The sequence below is a fragment of the Phascolarctos cinereus genome, unplaced genomic scaffold, assembly GCF_003287225.1.
Source record: "Phascolarctos cinereus isolate Bilbo 61053 unplaced genomic scaffold, phaCin_HiC Scaffold_4;HRSCAF=312, whole genome shotgun sequence".
NCBI classification, from domain to species: domain Eukaryota; kingdom Metazoa; phylum Chordata; class Mammalia; order Diprotodontia; family Phascolarctidae; genus Phascolarctos; species Phascolarctos cinereus.
In genome coordinates, this window is record NW_027555847.1 from 710,033,165 (window position 1) to 710,054,214 (window position 21,050).

Here is a 21,050-nt window from a genome sequence, read left to right on the forward strand (position 1 = left end):
TCTTAATTGTTGATTTGTCAACTTGATTGAGTCTCAGTTTCTTCATCTGCAAAATGGGAACAGCAATACCTGTTGTGAAAGTTAAGCAAGAAAAGGTATATAAAGGGTTCTGAAAGTACTATATTCATGTCAGTTATTTAATTTTTTTAAAAGTATTTTAATTACTTCTATTCATGTCAGTTATTTTTAATGTGTTACCTTTATAACACAGAAAGTACCTAGCTGGGATGGAAATTCATTTCAAGACAATGGTTATTATTAGCTTTGCTTCCTTCTTGAACAGGAACCTGATTAGAGGTTGGATATGGGGCTGGACCAATGGCCAATATAACCATAATAATGGCTTCTAGGATGAAAGTGAGCCCCCAGGACTGGGAACTCCCATTTATTTATTTATTTATTTATTCATTCATTCATTCATTCATTCATTTATTTATTTATTTTTGTGTTCTTTTTTTAAATATAAATTTATTTATTTTTAGTTTTCAACATTTACTTCCACAAGATTTTGAATTCCAAATTTTCACCCCATCTTGCCCCTCCCCACCCCAAGATGGCATACATTCTGAATGCCCCTTCCCCTAGTTTGCCCTCCCTTCTATCTCTCCCCCACCTTCTCTTATCCCCTTCCTCTTCTATTTTCCTGTAGGGCAGGATAGATTTCTGTACCTCATTTCCTGTATTTCTTATTTCCCAGTTGCATGTGGAAACATTTTTTTTAAACATCTCTTTTTAAAACTTTGGGTTTCAAATTTTCTCCCTTCCTCCCACCCCACCCACTCTCATTGAAAAGGAAAGTAAGTTAATACAGGCCATATATGCAAAACATTTCCATAGTAGACGTGTTGTGACAAACTAACTCTATTTCCCTTAATCCTATCCGCCCCCCCCATTTATTCTATTCTTTCTTTTGACCCTGTCCCTCCTCAGAAGTACTTCTTTCTGATTACCCCTTTCAGACTGGGAACTTTTAAATATATGTGAGGATTTCTTATTTTTCAATTATTCTCTGTCTAAGGGTTCAGAGGTTAGCAATGTCAAGTGATATTTATACAACACTTTACATACATTTTCTAATTTGAGTTTCTCAGCAACCCTATGGGGTAGGTTTTCCTATTTATTTACTTATTCATCTATCCATCCATCTCTCTCTCTCTCTCTCTCTCTCTCTCTCTCTCTCTCTCTCTCTCTATCTCTCTATCTATCTATCTGTTTATGGCTTGGATTTGTGACTTGATTGGCTAGGATAGAGGGTACCAACTCCAAATGCCATAACTGCCATCCCTGGAGTGACCTGGTACTAGGAACTTCCAGGTGAAAAAATTCCCTCTACTAATATAAATCAGCAATTGTTTTGCAACTTGTGGTCTTTAGGAATTATTCAGGAGATCGAGAGGTTCATTGTCTTGCCCTGGGTCACTGTTGTGACCTAGTCAGTCATAAGTCAGAAGAGGACCTTGAACTCAGGTCTTCCAGACTGGGATTTGCTCTCCTGAGCTATAGGAGTTGACTGAGAGCACAGAGTTCCCTCTGTGGCAGATGGAGGCTGGGCAAAGGATACCTACCACCCGTGGTTCTCAGAGAGGCATCATTATTATTCACATCTTAGCGATGCAGAGACTAAAGCTCAAAGAGACTGAATGGCTTGTGATGAGCATTAAGGCTTTTAGTCCAAGATCTTTCTGATTCCTTTTCATAGTATAGTGGCAAAAATTCTGGACGTGAATGGAAGGAGATGTAGTTCAATTCCTAGTTCACACTCAAGACCTGTGTGACCTTGGGCACTTCATTTCTGTGGGCTTCAGTTTCCTCAACTGTAAAATAAGGGGATTGAATTAGGCAGTTTCTAAGGTGCCTTCTAGGCCTAAATCTATGATTTATGATCCTACTTGCGTGATGTTGGGCAAGTCACTTCATCTCTGGGCTTTCATTTTCTCATCTGTAAAATGAGAGGAGTTGAACTCCATGACTTGCAAGGTCTGGATTGTGTGACATGGTCATACCCCTGCACCACAATAAAATATGTGCAAGTTAGGTACTGGGGAATGGTCGAATGCTGGCTCTCCCGCCTGCCCAGCACTGTGCCCCATCTAGAGGTAGCTTACTATGGCTGCCTCCAGTTAGGACCCCGGGGTTTAGCTCCTAGCTCTAGAGCTTACTAGAGGTGGGATGCTGGCACAAGTTACTTCCTCTCTCTGAAGGTCAGGCTCCCCAACCACACAAGGTTGTTGGGAAACAGTTCAAAAGAAAACACTTTTAAAAATAGATTTTTATCAATTTTCTTTTACATTACCTGTATTTCCTAACATGTCCCTCCCTCTCCCTTGCCCAATGATCCCTTCCTCCCTCATAACAATAAATTAAAAAAAAAACACAGATGAAAAAAAAGCAATTCAGCAAAACCTAACCAACGCATCAGACAGGTCCAACAGTTTGAGCGAAGTTCCTCCTCTGTAATCCCCAACGTCTGCAAAAAATAGAAGGGTGGTACATTTTTACAACTCTTCTCTGGGCCTACATTTGATCATTGTAATTACACCGCTTTCAGTTTCATTTTCTTTCCTTTTTATGGTTGTTCTTTACATTTACATTGTGGAATTAGAGGAGAAGGAAAGGAGATGTCTTTTACAACTATGGATGAGGAACAGTTCTGGATCAAACAAGAACCAGAGATGGTCCTAAAAGATACAAATGATTTTTTTTTTATTAAATAAAATTGAAAAGTCTTATGCCAACAAATTAGAATTAGAAGAAACAGTTACCTGGAGAGAAAATTCATTGCAGCAAATTTCTCATGAGAAACATTTGCTAGTCAGGATGTATAAGGAATTGAAACAAATATACCAGCACAAGAGAAGTTCCCTGATGGAGAAGTGGTCAAAAGATATGGATAAACAAATTTTTTTGATAAGCAGTTTTCAAAAGAAGAAATGTAAGCTACCACTAAACATATAAAAAACCCAAAATCACTAATAATAAAAGAAACGAAAATTAAAACAGCTCTGTCTTGCAATATATTAGATGGGCAAAGATGACCAAAAAGGGAAAGTGATAGTTGTTGGAAGGGTTGTGGAAAGACAGACACACTAATGCAGTGTTGCTGCATATAAATTAGTCTAACCATTCTGGAAAGTGATTTGGAATAATACTCCCTCAAATCACTAAACTTCTATCTTTTGACCTAGTGGTATCACTTCTAGATATATACATCATACATATAAAAGACCAGAGAAAAAGACCCAGGCGTATGAAAATATTTGTAAAGAATTGGAAACAAAAAGGTGCCCATTAATTGGGGAATGGCATATTTATGTAGGGATATGGGATTGAGGGACAAGGTTGGGGGGTACAACTAGGTAGCACAATGGATAGAGCACTGTGCCTGGAGTCAGGAAGACTCATTTTTCTGAGTTCAAATCCAGCCGCAGACACTTACTAGCTGTGTGACCCTGGGAAAGTCATTTAACCCTGTGTTTGCCTCAGTTTCCTCATCTGTAAAACGAACTGGCGAAGGAAATGGCAAACCACTGCAGTATCTTTGCCAAGGAAACCCCAAACGGGAGTCACAGAGAGTCGGACATGGCTGAAAACAACTGAACAACAAAATCCAAAATGTGTTTGGTTACTCTTTAGCTATTGGCTATCTGTTTTGTTGATGTCCCCACTTTCTAACTTTAAAATGCTCTGTAAATGTGAGCTATTGTTATCATCTGCCCTAGAGTATTTACACTCCTTTGGGGAAGTGGGAGTGATGGCTAGAAGTGATAAAGAGGTAGATTTTGGCTCAATGTAAAGAAAAACTTCCTAACAGTTAAGAGCTATCCCAGAATTAAATGAGGTGCTTCAGAAGGCAGTGGGTTCCTTGTAACCAGAAGTATTTAAACAAGTGGATGACCATTTGTAGTTATTTGTAGAGGGGGTTCAGGCATGGGTGGGGGTAGATGGCCTCTAAGGTCCTTTCTGGGTCTGAGGTTCTGTGATTCCACGATGAAGATGTATCAGGAAATAATAATCTAGTAGTCTAGTTTTTAAGGAAGCTGCAAACACTCTCTATCTTCTCTTTCCTCTCCTTGGCCACCCCACCAAGTCTAGGTGCAAAGACATGATGGGCGGAACCCAAACATTTTCCAGATGTTCTCCATGTTCCTTCATGTCCATGGTCGCGTTTGAAGGGTTAGTGATCATTGCTTCATTCTGGACATTCTGGACCTTATCAACTCATGCCCCAGTGTTGCCTCAGCGCAAAGCCTACGAGCTTGTTTTTGTTTTTGTCTTTTTTTGCAATCATAATGTCTGGCTAGGGAGAGGACAATTGAGTAATTGTTGGGAGCCTAGGTAGTAGTTTGTTTTCATAATGCAGACAAACCACTTCCTCTTAACCCAGTCAAACAAGTTGGGCATTAGCCAAGCACATAGTCATTAAATGTAATTACAGCTTACACGTATATAGGCTTTGCCAAGCTCCTCTTTACAACAATCCTCTAAAATAGATGGTGCCAGTGTTGTTAACCTCATTTAAGAGATGAGGAATCTGAGACTGAGGGAAGGGAAAGGACTTGTCTTGTCCAAGGGTATTAGGGTTAGTGTCTTTTAACTCTCAAGTCCTATGCTTTTTTGACTGCCATTTGTTCTACTGAAGGGCTATGCTTTGATGGAGGGCTTAGATTTGACCAGCTTGGCCCTAGAGGGCAGAGTGAGAAGCATTGGGTGCCAGGTTCCAAGACAAAAAATGGAAACTTTATGGAAGGAAAACCTTCCTAATGGGCAACTAGGTGGTGCCATAGTGATAGAGTGACCAGCCTGGAGTCAGAAAGACTTATCTCCCAGAGTTCAAATCTGGCCTCAGACACTTACTAACTAGGTGACCCCAAGCCAGTTACTTAACCCTGTTTGCCTCAGTTTCCTCATCTATAAAATGAGTTGGAGATAGAGATGGCAAACCACCTCAGTATCTTTGCCAAGAAAATCCTAAATGGAGTCACAAAGAGTCAATGACTGAACAACTCTCTCTCTCTCTCTCTCTCTCTCTCTCTCTCTCTCTCTCTCTCTCTCTCTCTCTCTCTCTCTTTCTCTAAATATATATATTATATATAAATTAAAAATATATATTATATATAAATAAAAATATATATTATATATATACATATATATACATATATATGTACATTACTTAGATATTTTGTGATGGTAAATTAGACCAACTTTTGCCTCAATTCTGATCTAGCCCTTAGTCATTGAATGAGTATTGCCTTAGACAAACTGAGGCCTGGAAAGACCTTTATTTACAAAGGCCAAGGTCATCCACTGCATCTTGGGTCATCACCAGTCTTCTGGACATCTGTCCTGCTACTTGACTTCAATGACTCTGGAAGAGAAAGTGAGACTGATGACTTCTTCAACCCTGCCTTTTAATTCAATTCGCCTGCAGATTAAGACATCAAAAACCAGGACAAACAACATTCTCTCATGAATTCACATGTTGGAAGTACTCTTCACACCTGCTCCTCCTTTCAACTTTTCCTTTTATGCCTTGTCTTTCTCATTAGAATGTAAGCTCCTTGAGGGTAAGGAATACTTTGTTATTTCTGATTGCATTTGTATTCATAGTACTTAGCACTGGGCCTGGAGCATCTAAGGGCTTTATAAATGCTTGTTGACTCTAGTTCTAGAACTCCATTAACTTTGACTCCTACCTGGGAAACCTTGGAAGACTTGTATGAAGTGGCGCACTATGAAGAAGAAGCAGAAGAACAATTTATACAATAAAATCAAAATTGCAAAGACAACTTTGAACAACTTAAGAACTTTGATCAACTCAATGACCAATCACAATTTCTGAGGGCTCAGGATAAAATGTGCTATCTACTCTAGAGGCAGATGGGTGGTACAGCAGATTGAGTGCTGGACCTGAGGTTGTGAATACCTGAGTTCAAATCTGACCTCAGTAGTAGCTATGTGACCTTGGGCTAGTCATATTATCTTTGTCTGCTTCAGTTTCCTCAACTGTGAAATGGGGATAATAATAGTACCTACCTCCTAAGGTTGTTGTGAGGCTCAAGTGAGATAATATTTGTAAAATGTTTAGCACAGTGCCTGGCACATAGCAGACATTTAAAAAGTGGTTATTCCCTTCCCCTGTCTTGATGGAAAGGAGATAGACTCCAAGGGCAGAATGAGACATACATTTTAGGACATGGTCAATGTGAGGATTTGTTTGGCTTGACTATGCATATTTGTTACAAAGGTTTTCTATTTCTTTTTTTCCCTCAAAAATTGTTTTTGGAAGAGAGATGGAATGAAGAGAGGGGCAAAGGATGAGGCTGTCAAAAAGCAAAAAAAGGAAGAAAAGAAAAGAGAACAGTATTTAAAAAAAAACAGCAGAAGAGAACATATAGAAGACCAGAAGGAAAAACAGACAAGAAGAACATCTTTAATCTATCCTTAAAAGGAAAAAAAAGCTATAGAGATTTGTGTAATAGAGATTTATGTGATAGAGATTTGTGACTTCACATATAATCCTTTTTTTTTTCTGTTCTACTTTGCACATGGAAATACTCCTTTTGTTTAATTTTTTAGTGGCCCAGAATATTTACTGGAGGATTTTTTTTTACATAAAATTAAAAAGTTTTTAAACAAATAAAATCAATTCTATGAAAATTAATAGGGAAATAGTTCATTGGGAAAAAATCTTGCAGCAAATTTCTCTGAGAAAGTTTGATGTTCAGGATGTATGATATGAATATATAAGAATGAGAGTTATTCCCAAGACAGAAATGGAACAACAACAACAATAATAATTCCTATGGGGTAGCTCGGTGGCACAGTGACCAGCCTAGAGTCAGGAAGACTCATCTTCCTGAGTTCAAATACGGCCTCAGACCTTACTAGCTGTGTGACCCTGGTCAAGTCACTTCACCTTGTTTGCCTAAGTTTCCTCATTGGTAAAATGAACTGGAGAAGGAAATGGCAAACCACCCCAGTGTCTCTGCCAAGAAAACCCCAAGTGGGGCCAACTGAGCAACAGAAAGCATTCCTATAGCACCATTTGAGCCTCAAAACAAACCTGTAGGTAGTTATTATTATCATTCCCATTTTATAGGTGAGGAAACTGAGGCAGAGAGAGGTTAAGTAACTTGTCCAAGATCACACAAAGTAAGACACGATTAGAGCTTAATCTTTCTCACTCTAAGTTCCACATGGTACCAATTTCGCCACCTAGTGGCCTAGTCAAAGGTAAGAGCAGATATATACGAACAGGCAGCTTGCAAGGGAAGAAATTCAAGGTATCAACAACCATCTTAAAAAACTCTGAGTTATTTGTAAAATGAATTGTTTTACTTGCTTTCTCAATGGGAAGAGGAAGGGGAGGCATGAGAGACAGAAAGAGAATCTGTCTTTAAAAATAAAATAAAAATCATTTAACAAAATGAGAAAAAAAGCAGAAGGGAAGGAATATAATAACAGAAACATAAATCAAAACATCTTGAGGTTATATATCACATTCACCGGACTGGCAAAGATAATAAAGAAGGAAAATAACAGTTGTTGCAGAACAGGTAGAGGATGTTAAATAAGACTACATGGTAGAGTTGGTGGACTGGTCCAGTCACTCTTTGGAAAGCAATTTGGAATTATGCCCAAAAAGCTATAAAACTGTGCATACCCTTTGATCCAGCGATACCATTACTAAATCTGTACCTCAAAGAGATCAAAGAAAGAGGAGTAGGAGCTATTTGTATAAAACTATGTAGTAGCTCTTTTCATGGTGGCAAAGAAATGGAAACTGAGGAGGATGCCTATTAATTGGGGAAATGGATGAACAAGTTATGGTATTTGAAAGTGATGGAATCTTATTGTGCCATAAGAAATGATAAATGGGATTTTTTTCCAGAAAAACCTGGAAAGATTAGTTAGAACTGTTATAGAGTGAAGTGAGTGGAAACAGGAAAATAATTCATATAACAAAAAATATTGCAAAGACAAACAATTCTAAAAAACTTGGGTACTCTGATCAACACAATGACCCAGAGGTTGCTGTTTGTCCTTCATTCTCTAAGATGACAAAGTGATGACCCATCACAATTCCAAAGCACTCATGATGAAACATGCTATCAACCTCCAGAAAAAGAGAGCTAATGAACTCAGTGTGCAGAGTGAGTCATATTTCTTTTGGACGTGGCCAATGTGGGTATTTTTTTTTTTGCTTGACCGGACATGTTTGGTAACAGGGCTTCTGTTTTAATTCCTTTCTCAGTGGGAAGAGGAAGGGAATTTAGAGGAACAGAAAAAGGATTTTTGTTTAAAAATTTAAAAAAAAATATTTAACAAAATAAAAAAGCAAAGTGGAAGGACAAAGGTCTCGTACAAAAATATTTACAAAACTATTTCTAGCAGAACTTTTCATTATAGAAGAGACTTGGAAATAAAGTAGATGTCTATTAACTGCTGAACAAATTATGGTGCGTGAATTTAATGCAGTAATATTGTGGTTTAACAAGTTACAAAAGTAGGGCAGCTAGGTGGGTAGAGGACCGTCCTTGGAGTCAGGAGGGCCTGAGTTTAAACTGGGCCTCAGACACTTACTAGCTGTGTGACCCTGGGCAAGTCACATAATCCTGATTGCCTCCCCCCCCCCCCAAAAAAAAAGAAATGACAAAAAGAATAGATTCAGAGAAACCATGTTGACTATATTTCATTTCCTTCCAGGCAGTGCTGACTTCCAGGCTGACTTCTTGGTACCTTCTTCCTCCCTCCCCCTTCAGTTCCTTTTTATGTATTGTTTTTAGACATTAGATTGTAAGCTCCTTGAGGACAGAGAATGTTTTTATTTTTGCCTGTATTCATGTCCCTAACACTTAGCACAGTGCCTAGTATACAGCAAGTGTTTAATAAATTATAGTTGCCTACTGCCTGTTGTCTTTCATGTGAGAACAGAAGCTCCTTGTGGGTAGGCACTATCTTTTCTTTTGCTTGTATTCATACCCGTAACTCTCAGCACAGTGCCAGGTACACAGTAATTGCTTAAAAAATAAATGCTTTACCTATCTATGTCTCGGAAGAGAGGTGATTTGGCTAGTGGCCAAATGTCGCCTGCTGACTTTTGTTTGTTGTTTGTTCGTTTTGGCATGAACTGTGAACTGAGAGTGGTTTTTACATTTTCAAGTAACTTTGAAATAGTTCACTGGTCGTACAAGAACAGGGGGCCAGTTTTGGCCTGTAGGCTGTGCCCTCTGGACTGGAGGCATAGAATGAGGTATGTATTTTTAGGCATGTCCGCTGTGTAAATTTGTTTTGCTTGACTACCCCTATTTCTTACAAGGGAGGGATTTTATTTGAGGAAGGCAGATTGGGTGGTTAGGGGCCAAGTAGTGATAGAGGTACAAAAAAAAAAGAAAAGAAAAGAAAAGAAAAGAAAAGAAAAGAAAAAAAAAGAAAAGAAAAGAAAAGAAAAGAAAAGAAAAGAAAAGAAAAGAAAGAATTAACATCAAGGAAACATCAAAGAAATACACAGAAGAGTGCAGGAGACAGTGACAAGCGAGACAATTCTGGTACCACCATGTTAAATTTAATATATTCTTTAAAAAGAAATCATCCAGATGCAATGCTTAAGATTTCACAGACAATCCTTTTTTCTTTTTGTAGATAGATACTTTGTTAATATTTCTCAAGTTAATAACAATGTAAGAGAGTGTTCCTGCCACCCCCATCCACACAACTGATATACTTGCAGAAAGCCCATAATGTAATTAAAAGTTATTAATGAGGTGTTAAACTGACTGTAGGGGTGCTTTTATTCTGTTGATTCCTTTGTGAGGTGTAACCCCTCTATGAATGAGCCGAAAAAGGGAAAGGAATAATTGAATTAGCTGAGCAAACAAATTAGTCAGAAACCCAAGGGCTGTAGTTGCTAAACCCAGATTCCAATTTGAGTGGGAACTGCTTTTGGGGGGATAGAGATTTCTTCCTTTTACTTCCTTGAGCTAATGGTTAGCAACAATTTAGGAAGACTCAGGTTTGAATCTTGCTTCAGATATTTACTAGCTTTGTGACCTTGGCCAAATCACTTGGCCTCTGTGTATCTCAGTTTCCTCACCTGCGAAATGAAGGGACTGGATTCTATAGTTTCTAAGTTCTCTTCTAGCTCTGAATCTACCATCCAATTATTTTATGTTTTTTTTTTCCTTGAGGGAGACATCTCATCCAGCAGTTTGAAAGTTCCTTGGTTGGAGAAGATTTAAAATTTATTTAAATCATTCCAGATAGACACGAATACAGAGAGATAGTCAAACAAAGAATGAAACAGTTTCAAGGAACAGGATGACAGGCAACAGAGAAGTTCCCTGTCAGGAGAAAGCCAGAGGAGCAATCAGCCCAGCACAGACTCAGCAGGTAAATTTTGTGAAGCAGACACAGAAAGGACAAGTTTCTGCTGTACCAAGGCTTGTGACTTGTCTGTGCTACACATTGACACTACACATAAGCCTTGGTGCCACTGTACTCCCAGTTCAAACCCACTCTTTGCATGGATGCCACGCATATTTGTGGCAGGCTGGTGCTCAGGCTTGTGTCGGGGAATGTTCTGCGACTAATTTTCCCAATCTTTTTCAGCTCAGCATCTTGTCATGGGTAGGAAGAGGCGGATAGGAAACAAGGGACCTATAAAGGATTTATTTCATCATCCTGAAATGTGAGACCAAAGTTTGAATCCTACCTTAGATATTTACTAAGCTGTGTGACCCTGGGTAAACCATTTAACCTTTCTGGGTCTCAGTTTCCTCATCTGTAAAAAGGGTATAGTAATAAGGATAGCCCCTATCTCACAGTTTTTCTGTGGGGATCACATAGAATTATGTGTCTAGAGCGCTTAACAAACAAGAATCACCTCATTTTGGACTATAGAAAGCTTAGGGAAAGCTTCTTGTTGGAGGCTGACTTTCAAGAAGGGCCAGGTTTGGATAGGTGGCAGAAAGGATAAGAGGTAGTAGGAAGTATGAGTAAAAGGTCCAGATGATTCTGGCTTTTTCTGGGGATCATGAGAAACCAGCAGCCCAGAGCTCATTCGAGGGAGTCATCAGAGTACAATGAGGTGACAGTGTGGAAATGCTATTCTAGTGTTAGGCATTGTTAAATAAATCTGGGGACCCCTCAGAAACCAGGGAGGTGATTTTGGATCTAAAGGCATCTCAGGTGCTACTTTTGTTGATGATTTCCCAAATCTCCTTAGTTGTTAATGCACTCTTCTTTCTCAAGTTTCTTTGCATTTCTTTCTCTGTGCACATGCTTTTCCTTTAGTAGACTGTATGCTACTTGAAGTCAGGGACAGCGATCTTCCCCATTTTTTTTTGTCTTTAAATTGCTTGTGCCCAGAATATAGTAGGTACTAAATAAATCTTTGTCAACAAATCTATTCAATTTGGGCAGCGACATGGTGAAAGACTGTTAAGTTTGATAGATTTCATCAGCAGTGATGTAGTTACTCCATCTACCTCTAGTATCCAAACACCTCCAGGCTTTAGGAGATCATATGATCACAGAATTTAGAGTTGGGAAGGACCTTAGGGATCATCTCACCCAGCTCCCTTATTTGACAGTGGGGGGGGGGAAACTGAGGTTCAGAGATTAAACAGTTTTCATAGGTTGTTGTAGTCCCCAAAATTAATCAGCCAGTGGCCAACCCTAAGCCTCTTGGAACCTGGCTAAACTAGTTCTCAGATACAGAGTTCATATCTGACTTTCATTCAAAGTCTTTCCATTGTGTTTAGACTTGTCAAAGATTCTGCTGTTCTGGCAAAGCCTTGGAAAATAGGGGGCCAGAAAAGAAAGAAAAGAGAATGAAACATTAAGAGCAATGAAGCCTTAAAAAGGAAAACACATGTAAGAGAAAAAAGGAAATTAAGGAGTGGGCGCAGATACTTCTTCTTTGCCCTCTTTTTCCAGTAACAAGCATTATTTTTTCATCCCCTTGCCCTCCCTATTGTAACCATCCCCTCCCCCCACCACTAAAAACCAAATGAGACAAATGAAAAAGCCTCTTTTAACAATATACATAAGCAAGCAACACAAATTCTAGCATCGGCCGTGTCTAAAAATACATGTCTCAATTTGCACTCTGAATCCATCATCTCTCTGTCAGAAGGTAGGAAGCCTGTTTCATCACGGGTTCTTCAGAATTCTGGTTGGTCATTGCATTGATGAGAGTTCTTAAGTCTTTTAAAGTTGTCTTTACGATGGTAACCTTTGGCTCAGAGCATCTGCATGAAGCTGGAGACTGACTACTCAATGCTCCTTGCCTGTGTGAGGGTAGAAGTGGTGAGAGCTGGAGACCCTGATCTTCTGGCTCCTAGTTTCTAGAGAGAAGACATGGTTCTAGAACCTCTTTAGGTCCCTGAAGGGAAAGACTCTGGGAAGAAGCTGACACTACAAGGATGTTCTGGACCTGCCTGTCTTCTCTCTCCAAGGTAGAAGCCAGAAGACCAGGATCTCTCTTCTCTCCAGCTCTCAGCAGCTTCGAGCCTTGAGTAATCAATCTCTGCCAATGGACAAAATCTTATACAAGTGACCCTTTGAGCCAAGGATTACCCCATATGATATACATTTTACAAAGAAACAAGCTGTACATGGCAGAAACTCAAAGTTTCCTGCACAATTCTTTGTGTTCTGTGTATATTGCGATTTTTATGTTTGTTGATGTTTGAGCTCATAATTTAAAAACAAGAAAATAAAATAAAATTTGGGTTCATCTCCTTGCCATAGTGGGACATTAGTAGAAGATGATAATAGCAATGAGTGTTATGTAGCATAGTGGACAGAGGGTCATAAAGTCCTAGGTTCAAGTCTCATTTCTGTCTGACATACTGTCTGTGGGACTCTGGTCAAGTCTCAGTGTTCTAAGATGTATAAGTGACTGAATGGTTGCTGAATTTCTTTAGTAAAGGGATTTTTTTTCTCACTGGGAGTTCCCCCATACCCATGAAATCACAAGTCAGTCAGTTAACAAGCATTTTACTCTGAGACCAGAGGAGAGGAAGAGATATTCATAGAAGATGTCTGAAAAAAAAATTAAAATAGCTGACATTTATGTAGAGTTTTAAGGCTTGCGAAGTGATTTACATACATCCTGTCATTTGGAGCCCTGTGCTTAATTCTGGGAAGATGAAAAAAAGCAAAACACAGCCCCAGTCCTCAAGTGACACATAGTCTAATTGGGGAGATGGTATGTAAATATAAAATGTATGCAAAGTAGGAAAAAGTAGTCTGAAAAGGAAAGCAATTGCAGCTGGAGAGGATTGGGAAAGGCCCCTGCAGAAGGTAGGATTTGAGGTGCATCTTGAAGGAAGCCAGAGAAACTCTGAGGTGAAGGTGAAGGAGTGGAGGGTTCTAGGCAAGATGAATAGCCAGTGCAAAGTCATGAGGTTGGGAGATGGAGAGTTGAATTCAAGGCGATGGAACTTAGAGTTTGTGGAGTTAAGGTGTAAGAAGATTGGAAAAATAGAAAGCAACCAAGCTAGGAAGAGCTTCAAATGCCTGAGGACTTTATATTTGATCCTGGAGGTAATCAGGAACCACGGGAGGAGAACCAGGAGAGAGCAGTGCCATGGAAACCTAGAGAAGACAGAGTATCCATGGTAAAAAAAATCGACAAGTGTCAAAGACTGCAGAGAGATCAAGAAATATGATTGAGCAAAGGACAATAGAGCTGATATTTAAGAGATCATTGGTAACTTTGGAGGGGACATTTATGATGAAGTTGGAAGCCAAATTGCAGAGAGTTAGGGTGTGAGAGAAGAGATAGTGGATGAAAGCTAGTGAATATGGTCTGATCAAGCAAGGATTTTTTTCAAGCATGGGGGAGACATGAAAATGTTTGTAGATATCAGAGAAAGAGCAATTAAGGAGAAATTTAAGATAGAGGGAGAGAATGGAGGTGATAGTGGGGGTGATTGGTTGGAGAAGTTGGGAAGAGATGGGGTCATAGGAGCATATAAAAGAGTCTGTCTTGACAGGTATAAAGGCCTCTTCTTCATCTGAGACCAGAGTGAAGAAGGAGATAATGGAGGAAGACATCTAAAAAAAAAATAAAAATAACGGATGCTTATATGTCATTTCAAGGCTTGCAAAGAGATTAACACATGCTCTCTCATTTAAGCCTCATAACATCCCTTCCAAGTAAGCACTACAGGGATTGCTGCCCCCATTTTACAGATGAGGAGATTGAGTCTCAGAATAGGGAAGTGAATTGCGCAGGGTCCCATGGCTAATTAGCGTGAGAGGTAGGATTCAAAGCCAGTTCTTTACTGTCTCCCAGTATAGCCCTCTCTCTACCATTGCTCCTCATGAAATAATAATAATGATGATGATAATAATGAAAAAAAAGAATGAATACTAGCTCACATTTAGTGAAATGTTTTGCAGTTTAAAAAACACTCTCTCATAACAGCCCTCTGAGCTACATAGAAAGTGTTGCAGGGCATGATGCAATTTGAAGAGCCTCTTGGAGTTCTGAAAGCTGAGAACTTGAAAGGAGATCTTATCTGTCTGTCTTGGGAGTTGGTAAGGGGAGAAGGTGCACCTGGTTGGAGCATCTGGTTAGCTCAACCACTTTAACTTGATAAGCCTCTTCTCGGTTCTGATTTTAAAGAACCATTGATCAGTCTTTAGGTCAACCTAATTCAGTAAAGATATAATGAACTGTCTACTCTGAAAATAGATAGATAAAGCATTTATTAAGCACTTATTCTGTGCCTGACAATGTGCTAAGCACTGAGAAGACAGAGAGAAGCAAAGCAGACTGTCTCTGCCCTCTAGGAACTTACTTTTTTTATTTTTTATTTTTTTGGTGAGGCAATCAGAGTTAAGTGACTTGCCCAGGGTCACACAATTAGTAAGTGTCAAGTGTCTGAGGCTGGATTTGAACTTAGGTACTCCTGAGCCAGTGCTCTATCCACTGTGCCACCTAGCTACCCCAGAACTTGCATTCTAATGGGTAAAGGCAATACATAAAGGGGAGATAAAAAGGGGAGAAAAAAGTAAACATTGATTAAACCCCTACTATGTGCCAAGCACTGTGCTTTACAAATATTTATCTTGTTTGATTCTTATAATAACCCTGGGAGGTAGGTGCTGTTATTATCCACATTTTACAGTTGAGAAAACTGAGGCAGAGGGATATTAAGTGACTTGTCCGAGGCTAGTACACTTACACTTAGTAAGTGTCTGAGGCTGGATTTGAACTCAAGACATCCTGACTTCAGGCTTAGCACTTTATCCGTTGTGCAACTTTTAGGAGAAGATGGACAGGATGGGATGTGGAGGCTTGCTTCCTGGCAAGATGAATCACTCACTAACCTGAACTGGGTGACCCAGGGGTAGAGTTCAAGGTTGCACTGAGGGAAGGGAAAGTGAGGATCATGGCTCCATTGCAGGTAGCATGGCATATGCCAGCGAAGTTTGAATTAAAGAGAGATTACATGTGGACGATGAAGCCATCTTCATGCTCCTTTGTTGTGGATGACATTGTTCCAGTTATACCAAACCCTGGAACACAGCAGAATCTCCTAAATGAGATGCTAATCACTAAAATAATTTGATCTAACTGTTCACTCATGAAAAAGCCCAAGTGGATAAAGAATTGTCCAGACAATCAACTTATCAAGGAACATTTATTAAACACTATTTGCCAGGCACTGGAATATCAACAGAAAAAGGAATCAGTTTCTGCCCTCAAGGAACTTACAGTCTAGTGATGTATGTAGTACTATAATATGCAATAATATGGGGGCTTGCTTTTTAAAGAAATTCTGTGGTGAATTCCATAATAAAAGAATCCCTCTAACGCGTGAATAACCCTCCAGTGATACGTTTATTTGGTTTGTTTAGGTTTTCATATATCTATATCGCTTAAAATGGACCCAACTCAGTGAGGTATGCAGAGAAACCTGGAAAAAGTCTTATGGAATTTAGGCTTTGATGTCAAGAAAAACTTCCTGACAGAACTATCCAAGAGTGGAAAGGGTTATCTAGAGAGATGGTGAGTGATCTCTCCTTAGGGGTCTTTGAGGAGAAGTTGGACAGCCATTTGTTAGGTATGTCAGAGTGGGGATGGATTCCTTTCATGTATGAGTTGAACTGAGTCACCTTCCTACTCTGAAATTCTGTGATTCCAATATGAAAAAATACACAGTAACTACAATAAAATAAGAGTCAAAGTGAAAATTAATGCTCCCTATTGCCTATAGGATCAAATACATCTGTGATGTATGAAAAATTCAAGAGACATAGTTTCTGGGTAATTGATAATTTTATTAATTATGGCTAGCAAATAATGATAAAATGGTCATTTGGCTTTCTCTGGAAACCAAAGACCCCTCAGGGAGACCTCTTGACACGTATATGCTCTTGGAAGAGTAGGTGTTCCTGAGAGGAGGCAATCAACTCTGATAAGTTAATAATTAATGGGAAAATGAATATAATAATGAGAGATGAACTTATTCTAATTAGGGGCTGGTACTTGACTCTGATCAAGTCACCAGACAAAGAGAGACTCATCTCAAGCCAGATCACTTCCCCTGCCTCAGGGCCCATTGTGTTTTCCTCAGGCTTGGGTTGGGGGTGGGGTGGGGTGTTAGATCTTTTGTCTAGATTGCCTGGGGCTGGGAGTAAGAGTGATATGATCAAAGCCACATCCTTCTGCCCCTCATTAGAATAGGTCCACCTCTCATTATAATATTCATTCTTCTCATTAATTGTTAACCAATCAGAGTTGATTGCCATAAGGAACAGCCACTCTTCCAAGGGCACACAAGCATCAACAAGTCACCATGATCCATTTTTGATACACAAGAGATGGTCAAATGAGCATCCTTTTTAAAATTACTTATTAGCTATAATTAATTAAATGATTAATTACCCAGAAATTTTCTCTTGAACTTTTTACACGTTACACACTTAAGTTATTATTCCAGCACACCTATGATAGATGAACTCCTCAGAGTGAAAATAGTACTTCTGAAAAATGAATACAAATCTGAAGACATGAGGGAAAAGGGAGCAAGTGGGTACAAGTCTCCCTTCATCCCTCTCAATCCTTATTCCTTCAATACGTGACCACAGGACGGTACCTTAATTGCTGGTTTCCTTACTCCTAAACACTTCTGACTTGTGGAAGTGTTTAGAGGAGGGGAGAGAAAAGGAGCAGGAGACAAATGTGTGTGGGAAGTTTGATAATGGGGACCCCCAAGAACTTTTTTGTTTTTTGGTGAGAGACAACATGGCATAGTGGATAGAGCACTGAAGCTCAAGTGTTTATTAGTTATGTGATCCTAGGCCAGTCACTAAGCCTTTCTCAGCCTCATTTTTCTCAACTGTGAAGTGGGGATAATAGCACCTAACTCACAGGGTGGTTGTTAGGATCACTGAGATTATATTAACAGCTTTAAGAACCTTCACAGAATCATAGAATTTGACAGTTGGAAGGGACCTCAGAGGCCATCTTGTTCAGCGCACACTCTATTTATTTATTTATTTATAGGCAATTGGGGTTAAGTGACTTGCTCAGGGTCACACAGCTAGTGAGTGTCAAGTGTTTGGTTTGAGGCTGGATTTGAACTCAGGTTCTCCTGACTTCAGGGCTGGTGATCTATCCATTGCGCCACCTAGCTGCCCCACCAGCACACACTTTAAAGGAATCCCTGCTATAATGTCCCTGACAAGGAATCATTTAGCTGTTGCTTGAAGACTTGTGTAGTTTACATAAACTTTGAACATCTTTCTGCCAACTCCCAAATTAGGATTCTTTTTTAATTTTCTCAGCCCTGATGGCTGAAGCCTGGTGGGGAACACTTCTGATGCAGTGGGATGCTCATGTTCATCACAGCTCTCAATGGCCAGTCCCTAGCTACACTTGCAAGGAAGGACCCCCCCACCCCCACCCAAGGCAGACTATTCCATTTTGTACAGTTTTGCTTATCAGGAAGTTCTTTTTTAAATTAATTTTTTTTTTCAATTTAATCAAACCCTACCTTTTCTTCTTTTCACTGCCCATCCTTTCCCCAACTGAAAGAGAAAGAAAAACAAAACCTTTGTAACGAATATGTAAAGTTAAGCAAAACAAATCCCTATACTGCCATGTCCAAAAAAAAAATTAAGTTTAAATTAGTCTCTTTGACATTTGCGTCATCACTTCCTTTATGCTCCATACGTCTTGCCTTGGGGAAGACCCAAGTATTTGTGAATATTGTCTTCCCTCATTGGTCCCTTGTAACCTCTGAATTCAAGTTGCGGCTAGCTAACACAGTAGAAAGAGTGCTGGACCTGGGGTCAAGAAGACTTGACCTCAGACACTTACTTTGTGATCTTAGGCAAGTCACATCTGTTTCTCAGTTTTCTTCTCCATAAAATGGGAATAATAATAGCCTCTATCTCCCAGGGTTGCTGTGAAGGGGAAATGAGATCGTATTTGTAAAGTGTTGTGCAGACTTTAAAGCATTATATAAATCATCATAACTGTCATCATCATCATCATCATCATCACCATCATCACCATCATCATCATCTTCACCATCACCACCACCACCACCATCATCATCATCACCATTATCATCATCATCATCCTTACAACCCCTTTTCAGTCTCTATCTTTCCTTCTTGTTCATTAAGAATTTTATACTCCGTGATTACATATGGTATTCTGATATCACCAGAGAAAGATTACATGAGATGAAGGAAACATTTAATTTGTTTTTTGGTGGAGTCATAGCTTAATGTCATCCATGCACATTAAGAAGGCAGCTAGGTGGTGCAGTGGATAGAGTGCTGGGACTGAAGTCAGAAAGACTCATCTTCATGTATTGAAATCTGGCCTCAGACACTTACCAGCTGCGTGACCCTTATAATCTCCATTTTACAGATGGAGAAACTGAGGCAAGTCACTTTAACCCTGTTTGCCTCAGCTTCTTCACTTATAAAAAATGAGCCGAAGAAAGAAATGGCAAACCACTCCAGCATCTTTGCCAAGAAAACACCAAATGGGGTTATGGAGGGTGGGACACTACTTTGAGTGACTAATAACATCTTTTGAGTTGACTCCTTTAATTTGGACTCCATAGCAAGCTCTTTTTAGGAGAGGTGATGTTGGGTTTGAGGCTAAGTGTGAACCTCAATGGACTAAAATAGTCTCCCTGAAAAGTGATACATTTCATATTGATTTTTTGACATCGTTATGTTGGCTGCATGTTTTAAATAGAGAACAGTTTTCTATGTGGATCAAATACTTGAGGGTTTCCACTATACTTGGGCCTATTCTATATGTTTATAGTACATGAACAAACTATGAGAGTAGAACTGAGTTAAAGGCTTTGTGATAATTACCAAAGGTGTTATATATGTTATGAGGCTTTGATCAACTTGTGTAATAATTTATTGTTGTTGTTGTTAAGTCATTTTCAGTATGTCTGACTCTCTGTGACCCCATCTGTGGTTTTCTTGGCAAAGATACTGGAGTGGTTTGCCGTTTCCTTCTCCAGCTCATCTTACAGGTGAAGAACAGAGGCAAATTGGGTGAAATGACTTGCCCAGGGTCACACAGCTAATAAGCGGTCTGAGACTGGATTTGAACTCAGGAAGATGAGTCTTCCTGACTCTGGCCTTGGTGCTCTATCCACTGTCTCACTCGTGCCACCTAGATTTTACATTGTTGTAGATATTTCGTGTATTATTCTCCTGAAATCTTCCCACACTTCTCTGCATTTATCCCATTTGTCATTTCTTAGGGCACAATAGTATTCCATGATATTCCATTTAATGGACATCCACTTTGTTCTCACTTCGCTGCTTCAAAAAGTGGTGCTACAGATATTTTCTTGTTTACTGAGTCTCTCTTTAGTTCTTTGATCTCCTCGGGGTATATTCAGTCCCTGAAATGTGCTCACATTCTCTATCAACTAAGGGTTGGGGAGGAGCGGAACAGTTCTCACACCTTTTCTGAAGCCGCCAACTGTTTTATCAGACTTTATTTCCCTAGATTTGATGCCATTTTTACATGCAAACACCTGGTGTTTTTATTGGATTGTAAGGTTAATAAAAATCAATTAACCAATAAACACCATGTAGCAGGTACTGTGCTGGATCCTAGGAATATTCTGTCAGGGAACTTACATTCTAATGGGGGAGACATAGACATAGGAATGGGTGGCTGTGTGTAGCATAGCTTTATAGGTAGATCTGGAAGGTCCACCCCACGTTTCAGGGAGACTGGAGTCCCATTTTTGTGGTGAGCAGGGGGTGAGCTTGGCTAAACAATCACTCTCAAATTCTCCTACCTTTAAGAAATATATTGGGTGTGGAATGATATCTCTCACGATCAGATGTTTGTAATCCAGGGATATCACACTTTTTGGGGTTGAAGATGGAAGTCACTTTCCTTGCAGTAGACATCAAACCCGAAAGGTAACAGTTAGCTTAATTTTAGTTTGTTTAGCGTCACTTCCACTAAGCACAACACACAAAAGACAATTATAGAGAGCAAGCAAGCACATTTTTCAAAGATAGCAAGCAAAACAGTAATTGAGGAGCTAAACAGGTAAGTTCCCGCAATGGAATACACAAGATTAAAGGTGGGCTTTGTGACCTGGGACTGAGCTGGAATCTCAGCTCAACTGGGTAGACAGTGATCTCACTAAACGCTTAATTCACCAAAGGCAAACTTGGAGAGCAAGCAAACATATTTATGAAAGCAAGAAAGCAAAACAATAATTGAGGAAGCTATCCAGATGAATTTAGGATAGAATACACAAGATTTATAGAGGTCTTTGCGATTTGGAGTTGAGATGAAATCTTAGCTGAACCAGGTAGAAAATGATCTCATCTGAGCAAGTCTTCTCTTGGTAGTCTCTGGAGGTACAGGCAGGTCAAGGGACATGGTAGGGTGCCAGGTTTCCCTCCTATTCCCGGAGCTCCAGGAATCTCCAAATCATGGTTCTAATGGTACTTTCTCTCTGTCTCTGTCTGTCTGTCTGTCTCACTCTGTCTCTCTGTCTTTCTCTCTCTTTCTCCTC

General features: G+C 39.6%; 1 long non-coding RNA gene across 1 annotated transcript; it reads right to left on the minus strand.

Moving 5' to 3' along the window:
- Positions 1-506: 506 nt before the first annotated feature.
- On the minus strand, positions 507-20,613 carry LOC110222814 (uncharacterized). The gene is made up of 5 exons (XR_002328493.2): positions 20,316-20,613; positions 18,344-18,429; positions 18,018-18,051; positions 2,409-2,467; positions 507-1,814 (listed from the first exon to the last, which is right to left on the minus strand). It is a non-coding gene; the product is annotated as an uncharacterized LOC110222814 (long non-coding RNA).
- Positions 20,614-21,050: the final 437 nt, after the last annotated feature.